The 12,768-nt window shown below is 39.7% G+C and overlaps 1 protein-coding gene across 2 annotated transcripts in view; it reads right to left on the bottom strand.

Moving 5' to 3' along the window:
* The window catches only part of LOC309661337 (uncharacterized protein), a 312,926-nt gene that overhangs the window by 214,882 nt on the left and 85,276 nt on the right, over window positions 1-12,768 (bottom strand). The window lies entirely within an intron of this gene.

The raw sequence follows: 12,768 nt of genomic DNA, 5'->3' as shown, positions 1-12,768 counted from the left end.
CTTAATCATAAGACCTGAAATCATAAAGCTCCTAGAAGAAAACTTAGGGGAAAATCTCCTTGACATTGATTCTGGCAATAAGACGTTGGATATAACATCAAAAGTACAAGCAACAAAAGCAAAAATGAATCAGTGTGACTACCTCAAACTAAAAAGCTCCTGCACAGCAAAAGAAACAATCATCATAATGAAAAGGCAACCTATGGAATGGGACATAAATATTGTAAACCAGATATATGATAAGCAGTTAACATCTAAACTATTAGGAACTCATACAACTCAACAGAAAAAACAAAATATCTGCTTAAAAAGTGAACAGAGGAACTGAATAGACATTTTTCCAAAGATGACATATAAATGGTCAATAGGTACTTGAAAAAAATGCTTAACATCATTAATCATCAGGGAAATGAAAATCAAATCCACAAGATATCACCTCACACCTATTAGAATTGCTATTATCAAAAAGACAGGAGATAACATGTGTTGGCATGGATGTAGAGAAAACGGAGCCCTTGTGCATTGTTGGTGGGAAGGTAAATTGGTACAGCCATAATGGAAAACACAATGGAGGTTCCTCAAAAAATTAAAAATAGAACTACCATACGATCCAGCAATCCTACTACTTGGATATATACTTTGGTATATGAAATGAAGTATCTTAAAGAGATATCTGTATTCCTATGTTCATTGCAGCATTATTTACAATAGCCAACATATGGAAACAACCTAAGTGTCTGCCCACAGATGAACAGTTAAAAAAGATTTGGTGTGTGTGTGTGTGTGTGTGTGTGTGTGTGTGTGTGTGTGTGTGTGTGTGTGTGTGTGTGTGTGTGTGTGTGTGTGTATATATTGATATATATAGATATACAATTTAATGTTCAGCCATGAGAATAAAGGAAATCCTGTCATTTGGTACAACTTGGATGGACCTTGAGGGCATTACGCTAAGTGAAATAAGTCAGACAGAGAAGGAAAATACCATATGATCTCACTTGTAGGTGGAATCTAAAAAAGCTTAATTCAGAAACAGAGGCTAGAATGGTGGTTGCCAAGAGCAGGCAGTGGGGGAAATGGGGAGACGTTGGACAAACTTCCAATTATAAATTAAGTTCTGGAGAGCTCATGTATAGCATGGTGACTATAGTTAACAATACTGTATTATACACATGAAAGTTGCTAAGAGAGTAGATATTAAATGGTCTCACCACAAAAAGAAATGGAAATTATGTGAGGGGATAGAGGTGTTAACAAACCCTACTGTGGTAATCATTTTGCAATATATGTATCAAATCATCACATTGTACACCTTAAACTTACACAATGTTATATGCCAATTATATCTCAATAAAGCTGAAAAAATAAAATGAGGCATTAAATAGGTAGAATTTATCATTATTTCTTTCACCACACTGTGCAGTAAATCTTCTGTTTGCCCAACCAGATGTACTATCCACCATTATCCACGTTGCTCTCTGCCCTGGGAGGTGACCTATGTAGATGACCTAGTGGGATCCCCAACCCTTTGGCTTCTGGTGGTGGTCTGCCAATAACGAATCCTGGCAGGAGATCAGAGATGGGTAGGGGATTGAGACCAGGGTAGTTATTCTCCTGGATCCTTCCCTTCAGGTTTACCATGGGTTGGCAACTTCCCCTAAGTGGAATCTGTGGTCTCTTGGCAGTGCTCCCTACATGATCTTTTCCTGCTGAGTTCCAGGGAGAGCTACCTCTCCTCAGGTCCCTAGGGAGGTAACATCATTCTCAGTCTCAGGGGATGACCTTCTGGCTTGTGATTTTCCTATATCCTGTCCTTTATGTGGTCATCCCAATTTAGTGTGCTGGAACCTTGATGGAAACACAAGTAATCAGATCCACACAATGTAAATCATAGCTAGTTGATCTCACCGGAAATAATCAGAAAACAATAGTGTATAAAGAAAACACATTTCTTAAAAATTATGACTACTCAGAATTTACACATACACTGTCATGACATGACAATTAATTAGACATAGTTGATGTCTCAAGTTTCAATTTATGATATATAAAACTCTAATACTGATAACAGATTTATAAAAATCAGGCACGTTTAATTTTGACACATTTTAAATTATATGAAAGCAGTAAGGTTATATATTTCAGAGAACTAAATAATTGCTATTTGTGATAGCATGCTTTGAATTTTGACCTCCAGGGGCAATTTTTCCTTTTACCATACAACTAAAGTATTTCTTATATAGAAAGTTAGTCATTAAAAAAATAAAGTTAGTCATATCTGGAAATGTGTATAAGTTTAGAAAGTGTTGAATACATTAAAACGTTAACAGAATTCATCCATTTGGGGGTCACAGGTTTAAGTTTTCATTACTAATGACTCAAGTCGAATTCTTTAGAGCCCCATTCTCAGCCAATACTAGAAAAGTGTCGATGTATATTATCACCAGAAACCTGTGCCTTACATTAAAGCTAAGGCAATGTGGCCACGTTAGAGCATGAAGCTGGATGTGCACAACTTAAATGGATCCATCTAACTTTGTAAGGGAAGAAGCTGATATCCCCTTAGGATGTTCTTACAAAATGTAAATTTGCTGATGTGGAGACCTCAGCATAAAAACCCTTATTTTACTTGATGGTATTTTAACACCATCCTTTCCTAAAGAAAAGAATAAAGCAGGATGAAACTAAACCCATAACTTGAGAGAAAACATTTATAGAAAATATAGCATATTTTAATATCAACTGATGACTGCTACCATTCAGAATTATAGAAATTCTGTATGCTTCCATTTGAGAAAAAAAGAGCTCAAATATTTATGTTGAATAAACTGTGGTCCCGCTCTCCTTTCCCCCTCCCCCTCCCTCTCCCTCTCTCTCTCACTCACTCACACACACACACACACACACACACACACACACACACACACATACACACACACACAGTGGCTACAAGACATGAATAATTCTGTTCTTCCCACTGAAATCTTTGGTTAAGTTTACTTCAGAGGCCTGGACTACAGTTCTAGCTCTGTAGCTGTGCATGAAACACTAATTTTAACAGGCTGAGACAGAAGGGAATAGTAGAACTGAAAAACTGAAAAGCAGAGGATGTGTTACCTAATTAAGTCATATGGACCCTGCTCAGGCCCTAGCCCTGCATAGGCTCTCTGCCTCAGTGTGGGGAGGGTTTTCTCCTTTTGGGTTTGAGTAGGTGAATAATGAAATGGAAGCTGAGAATGACACAGCACAAGCTTTATTCAGTGGCCAAAGAATGAAGAAGTGAGAACTAAGTTCACAGATCAACTTCTCACCCACCTGGCAAGAGTGATTTAATTTTAAAGAGTAAAGACAAAAGAAGGAGGAGCGAGACTAATGATGGGGAGGTATGTGCCTCAGTCTACTGGGGAGGAAGCAAGGCTTTTTCAGGGAAGTGCAGTGCCACCCCCTTTTTATCCTTTCTTGTTCTTAATGTTCAGTCATGGCCACCAGTAGGTGTATCATTTAATATGCTAATGTAGTAAAATCAGCATATAATGAGACTCAGGGTCTCGCCAGGTCAGATGTATCGCCTGTTGGTCCCAGCTGGGTCCATCTGATTTTTTTGTTGTTTGTAGCTTCCTTTCTTTTCTCTGGACCCTTTAACTTAAAGAGTTATGTTAACTCCAGCTAACAGTGGGGGTTGGAGGGTTTGGAGCAAACACCCAAGCAGCTCTGACAACAGATGGAGAATGAGATGAGCTGGTTTTATTCCCTTTCCCAGTTCCTTCATGGAGAGTCTGACTAAAGGGGTCACTTTCAACCAAACCTCAAGGACAAAATAAGGCCCCATATCTCAGCACCATATCAGGTCTCATCCTTAAAAAGCAATTTGGATCCAGATTGTTGAAAACAAGGCCTATGCAGTAATAAAAGTGCCCCAAGATCCAAAAGGATACATAGAAAATAATAAAAGAATGTTATAAAGATTGTATAGAAGGATACCCTTTGACAAAGCAAACCTACAATTTAGCTTAGACATGAGGGTAAAATTTAGAATAATTCAGTTTTCCCAAGGACGCAGACTCCAAACCACATAGTCACCTCTGACTCTTTCTTCATTGCCAGTCAGTCAGTCAACAAGAACTAATGATTTTTGCAGCCTATATGCCTCAGCAAACTATCCCTTCCTTTCCATTTCCATGACCACTACTCAACCTTTGGGCCAAATACCTGGGTACAGGATAATAGACTCCTACCTTAACCCCCCAATCCTAGTATTTCCTCTCTTCAGTCCCTACATCACAATTAGATAAACTATTGTTAAAACTCAGCTTTTAACTGGTCACTATCTTACTTTAAATCTTTAAGAATACTAGAAAGTGAAGTCCAAACTCTTTTACTAGCTATGCAAATCAAGTACAACTTAACATTTTAAAAGCTAATGGAGCCATGAATAAAAATATCATTAAATAAGTAATATTATGAATAGTAATAATAATAATATTAAAACTTAGGCCTACTTAACAATTTACAAATTGTATTCAAGTACATAAACTCATTATATCCTCTAAACAACCTTTTAGAAAGGTGATATTTACCATGAGTGTCATTATTACCATGTTTAGGTACCTCAGCATGAATGGTCTATATCTCTGTGCACTGTGCTGGCGTGAGGGGAGCAGGTGCAATAGGAATGTGGCAAAGAAAGGAGCTGAGACAGGTTTTACAAAGCGGCCTGAGGTCTAGGGCAGGGCTACTCTGTGTGGTCAAAGGAACCAACTTCCTGGCATCTGAAGAGCAAGAGAAGCAAGTGTTTGAATGTCTTAGGACAAGTTGACCCCTGCAGAGGAGGAAGTGCCTTTGCTACTAGGGATAAGTCATTTGCTAGAAAGAAGTTGGTACCATAAGGTTTTAATGTTCATCATTTGGTGCTGCTGGTGCATGGTAGGAGATGAGAATTATAAGAAGTAGAATTTAGGGAGAGGATGTACGAAAGTGACTTAGCAGCCTAAGAACTTTTTTTCACTCATATGAACTTCCTTCTCACCAGCTCTATGTCCTGTTATTCCTGCCCAAAAGACTTCTGCCCATTCAAATTGGTCCCCACGGCTGACCATCCAAATGCCTTGCTCCTTCAAGTTTCCTTGCCTTTTTCTTATGTTATGTAAAGGATTATGGTTAGTCTTAGATTATATTTATTCAGAGTTCCTAAAAAAGGAGTTTAACAATACTCAGAAATAAGAACTGGCAAGGGGGAGTCAAAATGGTGGAGGAGTAGGAGGATGTGGAGTTCCCCTCTCCCCACATATGCATCAAGAATACATCTACAAATGGAACAATTCTCACAAAGCACCTGCTGAACACTAGCAGAGTACCTCAGACACCAAAAAGGAAAAGAAAGATCCCTGTGTAACAGGATAGGACAAAAGAAAGAAGAAGGGAAAAGGAAGAGGAGAGGAAGCGGGATAGGACCTGTATCCCTGGGGTCGGGGAAGCTGAAGGAGAGGAGAGGTTCCCACACCCAGGGAAGTCTCCCCACTGGCGGGGAGATCAGCTGGGACAGAAGCGGAGCTTTGAGGGCCAGGAGAAGAGCGCAGCAACCAGTCTGTGGCAGGCAGGACAGAGTGAGACCTACACAGATGGTCTGTGCCATGAGCCCTGCGTGCCTCAGCCTGAGACATGTGTCCACCAGTGCAGATAGGGGCTGGGTGCTGGAATATGGGTTTTGGAGAGCAGACTTGAGGAGAAGACTGCTGTTAGCTGCAAGGAGACAGCCTGAGAGGACAGGATTGAGGAGCCCCACAACCAGAAATGCTCATGCAGGAAGCCTGGACTGCCATAAAAGTGAAGCACCATTGTTGAGTGACGTGCAAAGGACAGGGTCACCATTGCAGCCTCTCTTCCCATGTGACGGCCCTGCCTTCATGGAAACTAGGAAGGGTTCCTGATGAAGCAGCACCCCCGGCCACTGCCTCCTACACCCCCTCCTGCTCGGGTGGGCTCATGTGCTCCAGGGCAGCCTCAGGAGCAGACACCTGTGGATGGCCCAGAGGCAGAGATGGGGCTGAAACCACAGCTGAGCCCCAGGGGGCCATGTGACTAAGGAAGAAGAGCTGAAATCTCTCCTTGTAGCTGCATAAACTGTGGATTTATACCCCCTCAACTGGCTTTGTAAACTCAGAGCCTGCAGGACGTCTGAATGGATGAGTGCTCCCACAGCAGAGTTGGCTCTAGCTTTAGCAGCTGTGGAATTTGTGGGCATATACATGTGGTGGTTGGGCCAGGGTAGAGTCTGAGCTGTCTCCCTAGTGCCCAAAGCTGGTCCAGATCCATGATTACTGCAATCCTGGGACCTGACTTCAGTGGATCTACACTGGTAGCCTGGTGAAACCAATGCCTGAGAGATACCAGGACCAGTTGCTGGCATACCCATGGTTAAGGTTGGACTGAGAGCAGTGCCAACAGCGTAGTCTGAGAGCTCATACAACAGATGAAATGTGACACAACAGAGCACACTCACCACTGAACAACTCCAGAGGAGGAATATTCAGTGGTTTCTCTCCCAGTAGGAGTGCTCCAATCCCACCTGCTTTGAACCACAGATCAGAAACACAGCTAAGAAACATATCAGGGGACCGCTACTCTAACAACTAGGAAGGAGACTCCACCCGACAGGGTAGTGACAACCACAGAGCAAAGGGGAGGCTCTGCTCACCACAACATCAGTTACAACTCCTATCAAGGGGATAATGGCCAGCATACACAGAGGAAAGAGGTGTGCAGACACGATACTAAAAACAGCCCTTGCACCAAAAAATATTAAACCCACTCAGGCTACACAGGGATGTTCGCACATAAAAATAGCCCTCCAAGACAGTCTGAGGGTGTGGCATGGGGAGGAAGAACCTCCAGAGCATTTAGCCTTGAAGACCAGTGGGGCTTGAGTGCAGGAGCTTCACAGGGCTGGGAGAAACAGAGACTCCACCTTTGGAGGGAGCATACAAGGTCTCACATGCACTGGAACCCAGCACAAAATGGTACCTCCATAGGAACCTGGGCTAGACCTACCTAGGGGTCTTGGAGTGTCTCCTGGGGAGATGAGGGTTAGCTGTAGCTCACTGTGGGGGCAAGGACACTGGTAGCAGAGGCCCCAGGGAATACTGATTGGTGTGAGCTCTCCCGGAGGTCCCCATTTTGTCACTAAGACCCAGCTGCACTCAACAGCCTGCAGGATCCAGTGCTGGAAGGCCTTGGGCCAAACAACCAACAAGATAGGAACACAGCCTCACCCATCAGCAGACAGGTTGACTAAAGTGAGCTCACAGCCACCTCAAAATACACCACTTGACACAGTCCTGCCCACCAGAGGGACAAAATCCAACTCAACCCACCAGAGTGCAGGCACCAGTCCCTCCCACCTGGAAGCCTGCACAAGCACCTGGACCAACCTCACCCACCAGGGGGCAGACACCAGATGCAAGAGGTACTATGATCCTGCAGCCTGCAGAACGGAGACCACAAACACAGAAAGTTAGATGAAATGAGACAACAGATAAATATGGTGCAGATGAAGGAACAAAATAAACACCCACAAGAATAACCAAATGAAGAGGAGATAGGCAATCTACCTGAGAAAGAATTCAGAGTAATGATAGTAAAGATGATCCAAAATCTCGGAAAAGAAATGGAGGCACAGACCGAGAAAATACAAGAAATGTTTAACAAAGAGATAGACGATTTAAAGAATAGAGATGAACAACACAATAACTGAATTGAAAAATACACTAGACGGAATCAATAGCAAAACAACTGAGGCAGAAGAATGAGTAAGTGAGCTGGAAGACAGAGTGGTGAAAATCACTGCCACAGAACAGAATAAAGAAAACAGAATGAAAAGAAATGAGGACAGTCTCAGAGACCTCTGGGACAACATTAAACGCACCAACATTTGCATCATAGGGCTCCCAGAAGAAGAAGAGAGAGGGAAAGCGTCTGAGAAAATATTTGAAGCAATATAGCTGAAAACCTCCCTAACATGGGAAGGGAAACAGTCACCCATGTTCAGGAAGTGCAGAGAGTCCCATACAGGATAAGCACAAGAAGGAACATGCCGAGACACACAGTAATCAAAGTAACAAAAATTACATACAGAGAAAAAATATTAAAAGCAACAAGGGAAAAGCAACAAATAACATACAAGGGAATCCCCATAAGGTTTTCAGCTGATTTTTCAGCAAAAATTCTGCAGGCCAGAAGGGAGTGGCATGATATATTTAAAGTGATGTAAGGGAAAAACCTACAACAAAGAGTAGTCTACCCAGTAAGGCTCTCATTCAGATTCAATGGAGAAATCAAAAGATTTACAGACAAAAAAAAAAAACCCTCAGAGAATTCAGAACCACCAAACCAGCCTTACAAAAAATGGTAAAGATACTTCTCTAGGCAAGAAAAAAAAAAAGAGGCCACAACTAGAAACAAGAAAATCACAAATGGGGAAGCTCACTGGTAAAGGTAAATATATGGTAAAAGTAGGAAATCATCCACACATAAATATGATATCAAAACCTGCAACTATGAGAAGAGGAGATTATAAATGCAGGAAATGGGAACTGCATTTGAAATTAAGAGACCAGCAATTTAAAACAACCTTATACATATATAGACTGCTATATCAAAACCTCATGGGAACTGCAAACCAAAAAAACTACAATAGATACACACACCAAAAAGAAAAACCAACACAAACACAACACTAAATATAGTCATCAAATCACAAGAGAAGAGAACAAATGAAGAAGGGAAGAAAGAAGACCAAAAAAACAAATCAAAAACAACTAAGAAAATGGCAATGGGAACATACATATCAATAATTACCCTAAATGTAAATGGATTAAATCCTCCAACCAAAAGACATAGACTGGCTGAATGGATACAAAAACAAGACCCATATATATTCTGTCTGCAAGAGACTCACTTCAGATGTAGGGACACACACAGACAGAAAGTGAGAGGATGGAAAAAGATATTCCATGCAAATGGAAATCAAAAGAAAGCTGGAGTAGCAATACTCATATCAGACAAAATAGACTTTAAAAAAGGACTGGTATAAGAAACAAGGAAGGACACTACATAATGATCAAGGGATCAATCCAAGAAAAAGATATGACAATTGTAAATATTTATGTACCAAACATAGGAGCATCTCAACCCATAAGGCAAATATTAACAGCCATAAAATAAGAAACAGACAGTAACACAGTATAGTGAGAGACTGAACTCCACTTGAACCAATGAACAATCATCCAGACAGAAAATCAATAAGGAAACACAAGCCTTAAATGACACATGAGACCAGGTGGACTTAACTGATATTTATAGGGCATTCCATCTGAAAGCAGCAGAATATTCTTTCTTCTCAAGTGCACATGGAACATTCTCCAGGATAGATCATATCTTAGGCCACAAATCAAGCCTTGGTAAATTTAAGAAAATCAAAATCATATCAAGCATCTTTTCCAACCACAATGCTATGAGATTAGAAATCAATTACAGGAAAAATGTGGTAAAAAACACAAACACATGGAGGCTAAACAGTATGTTACTAAACAATGAATGGATCACTGAAGAAATCAAAGAGGATATCAAAAAATACCTATAGACAAATGACAACAAAAACATGATGATCCAAAACCTATGGGACACAGGAAAAGCAATTCTAAGAGGGAAGTTTATAGCAATAGAATCTTACCTCAAGAAATAAGAAAAACCTCAAATAAACAACCTAACCTTACAACTAAAGCAACTAGAGAAAGAAGACCAAGCAAAACCCAAAGTTAGAAGAAATCATAAATATCAGAGCAGAAATAAATGGAATAGAGACAAAGAAAACAATAGAAAAGATCAATGAAACTAAAAGCTGGTTCTATGAACAGGTAAACAAAATTGATAAACCTTTAGCTAGACTCATTAGGAAAAAAAAAGGGAGAGGGCTCAAATCAATAAAATTAGGGATGAAAAAGGAGAAGTTAAAACAGACACCACAGAAATACAAAGGATCATAAGAGACTATTACAAGCAACTATATGCCAATAAAATGGACAACCTAGAAGAAATGGACAAATTCTTAGAAAGGTACAAACTTCCAAGACCGAACAAGAAAGGAATAGAAAATATGAACAGCCCAATCACAAGTACTGAAATTGAAACTGTGATTAAAAATCTTTCAACAAACAAACGTCCAGGACCAGATGGCTTCACAGGCAAATTCTATCAAACATTTAGAGAATTCTAATGTTTGATAGACTTCTAATTCTAACATTTCCTTCTGAAACTCTTCCAAAAAATTGCAGAGGAATGCTCCCAAGCTCAGTCTACGAGGCCACCATCATCCTGATACTAAAACCAGACAAAGATACCACAAAAAAGGGAAATTACAGGCCAATATCACTGATGAACACAGATACAAAAATCCTCAACAAAATATTCGCAAACCAAATCCAACAACACATTAAAAGCATTATACACCATGATCAAGTGGGATTTATCCCAGGGGTGCAAGGATTTTTCAGTATATGCAAATCAATCAATGTGATACACCACATTAAAAAACTGAAGAATAAAAACTATGTGATCATCTCAATAGATGCAGAAAAAGCTTTTTGACAATATTCAACATCCATTTATGATAAAAACTCCCCAGAAAGTGGGTGTAAAGGGAATCGACTTCAACATAATAAAGGCCATATATGACAAACCCAAGCTAACATCATTCTCAATGGTGACAAACTGAAAGTGTTTCCTCTAAGATCAGGAACAAGACAAGGATGTCCACTCTCGCCACTTTTATTCATAGTTTGGAAGTTCTAGCTACAGCAATCAGAAGAAAAAGAAAGAAAAGAAATACAAATTGGAAAAGAAGAAGTAAAATTATCACTGTTTTCAGATGACATGACACTATACATAGAAAATCCTAAAGATGCTACCAGAAAACTACTAGAGCTCATCAATGAATTTGGTAAAGTTGCAGGATACAAAATTAATACACAGAAATCTCCTGCAGTCCTGTACACTAACAATGAAAAATCAGAAAGAGAAATCAAGGAAACAATCCCATTTGCCATTACGTCAAAAAGAATAAAATACCTAGGAATAAACCCTCCCAAGGAGGCAGAAGAGCTGTACTCAGAAAACTATAAGATACTGATGAAAGAAATCAAAAATGACACAAACAGATGGAGAGATACACCATGTTCTTGGATTGGAAGAATCAATATTGTCAAAATGACTATACTACCCTAAGCAATCTATAGATTCAATGCAATCCCTATCAAATTCCCAATGGCATTTTCCACAGAACTAGAACAAAAAAATCTTAAAATTTGTATGAAGACACAAAAGACCCCGAATAGCCAAAGCAATCTTGAGAGAGAAAAACGAAGCTGGAGCAATCAGGCCCCCTGACTTCAGACTACACTACAAAGCTACAGTCATCAAACAGTATGGTACTGGCACAAACACAGAAATATTGGGTTGGCCAAAAAGTTCATTCGGGGTTTTCCATACCATCAAACAGAAAAACCCGAACAACCTTTTTGGCCAACCCAATATAAAATCAATGGAACAGCATAGACAGTCCAGAGATGAATCCACGCACCTAAGGTCAACTAATCTATGACAAAGGAGGAAAGACTATAAAATGGATAAAAGACAGTTCTTCAATAAGTGGTGTTGGGAAAACTGGACAGTTACATGTAAACGAATGAAATTAGAACACTCTCTAACACCATACAAAAAAGAAACTCAAAATGGGTTAAAAACTTAAATGTAAGGCTGGATACTATAAAACTCCTAGAGGAAAACATAAGCAGGACATTCTGACATAAATTGAAGCAAGTTCTTTTTTGATCCACCTCCCAGAGTAATAAAAATAAAAACAAAATAAACAAATTGGACCTAATTAAACTTAAAAGCTTTTACACAGCAACAGAAACCAGAAAAAAAAAGATAACCCTCAGAATGTGAGAAAATATTTACAAATGAAGCGACAAAAGAGGGATTAATCTCCAAAATATACAAAGAGCTCATGCAGGTCAATATCAAAAAAAAAAAAAAAAAATGGGCAGAAGATCTAAATAGACATTTCTCCAAAGAAGACATACAGATGGCCAAAAAGCACATGAAAAAATGCTCAACATCACTAATTATTAGAGAAATGCAAATCAAAACTACAATGATATATCGCCTCATACCAAATAGAATGGCCATTATCAAAAAATCTACAAATAATAAATGCTCAAGAGGGTGTGGAGGAAAGGGAACCCTCCTACACTTTTGGTGGGAATATAAATTGGTAAAAACATTATGAAGGACCCACCACCAGAGCCTCCCATCAAGCCTCTTAGATAGCCTCAACCACCAGAGGGCAGAGAGCAGAAGCAAGAAAAACTACAATCCTGCAGCCTGCGGACCAAAAACCACAGTTACAGAAAGATAGAGAAGATGAAAAGGCAGAGGGCTATATACCAGATGAAGGAACAAGAAAAAACCCCAGAAAAACAACTAAATGAAGTGGAGATAGGCAACCTTCCAGAGAAAGAATTCAGAATAATGATAGTGAAGATGATCCAGGACCTCGGAATAAGAATGGAGGCAAAGATTGAGAAGATGCAAGAAATGATTAACAAAGACCTAGAAGAATTAAAGAACAAACAAACAGAGATGACCAATACAATAACTGAAATGAAAACTACACTAGAAGGAATCAATAGCAGAATAACTGAGGCAGAAGAACGG

This window comes from Balaenoptera physalus, assembly GCF_965194825.1.
Source record: "Balaenoptera physalus genome assembly, chromosome: 5".
Classification (NCBI taxonomy): domain Eukaryota; kingdom Metazoa; phylum Chordata; class Mammalia; order Artiodactyla; family Balaenopteridae; genus Balaenoptera; species Balaenoptera physalus.
The sequence above is the reverse complement of the archived record's forward strand: the minus strand, read 5'-3'. Positions and strand labels throughout refer to the sequence as shown.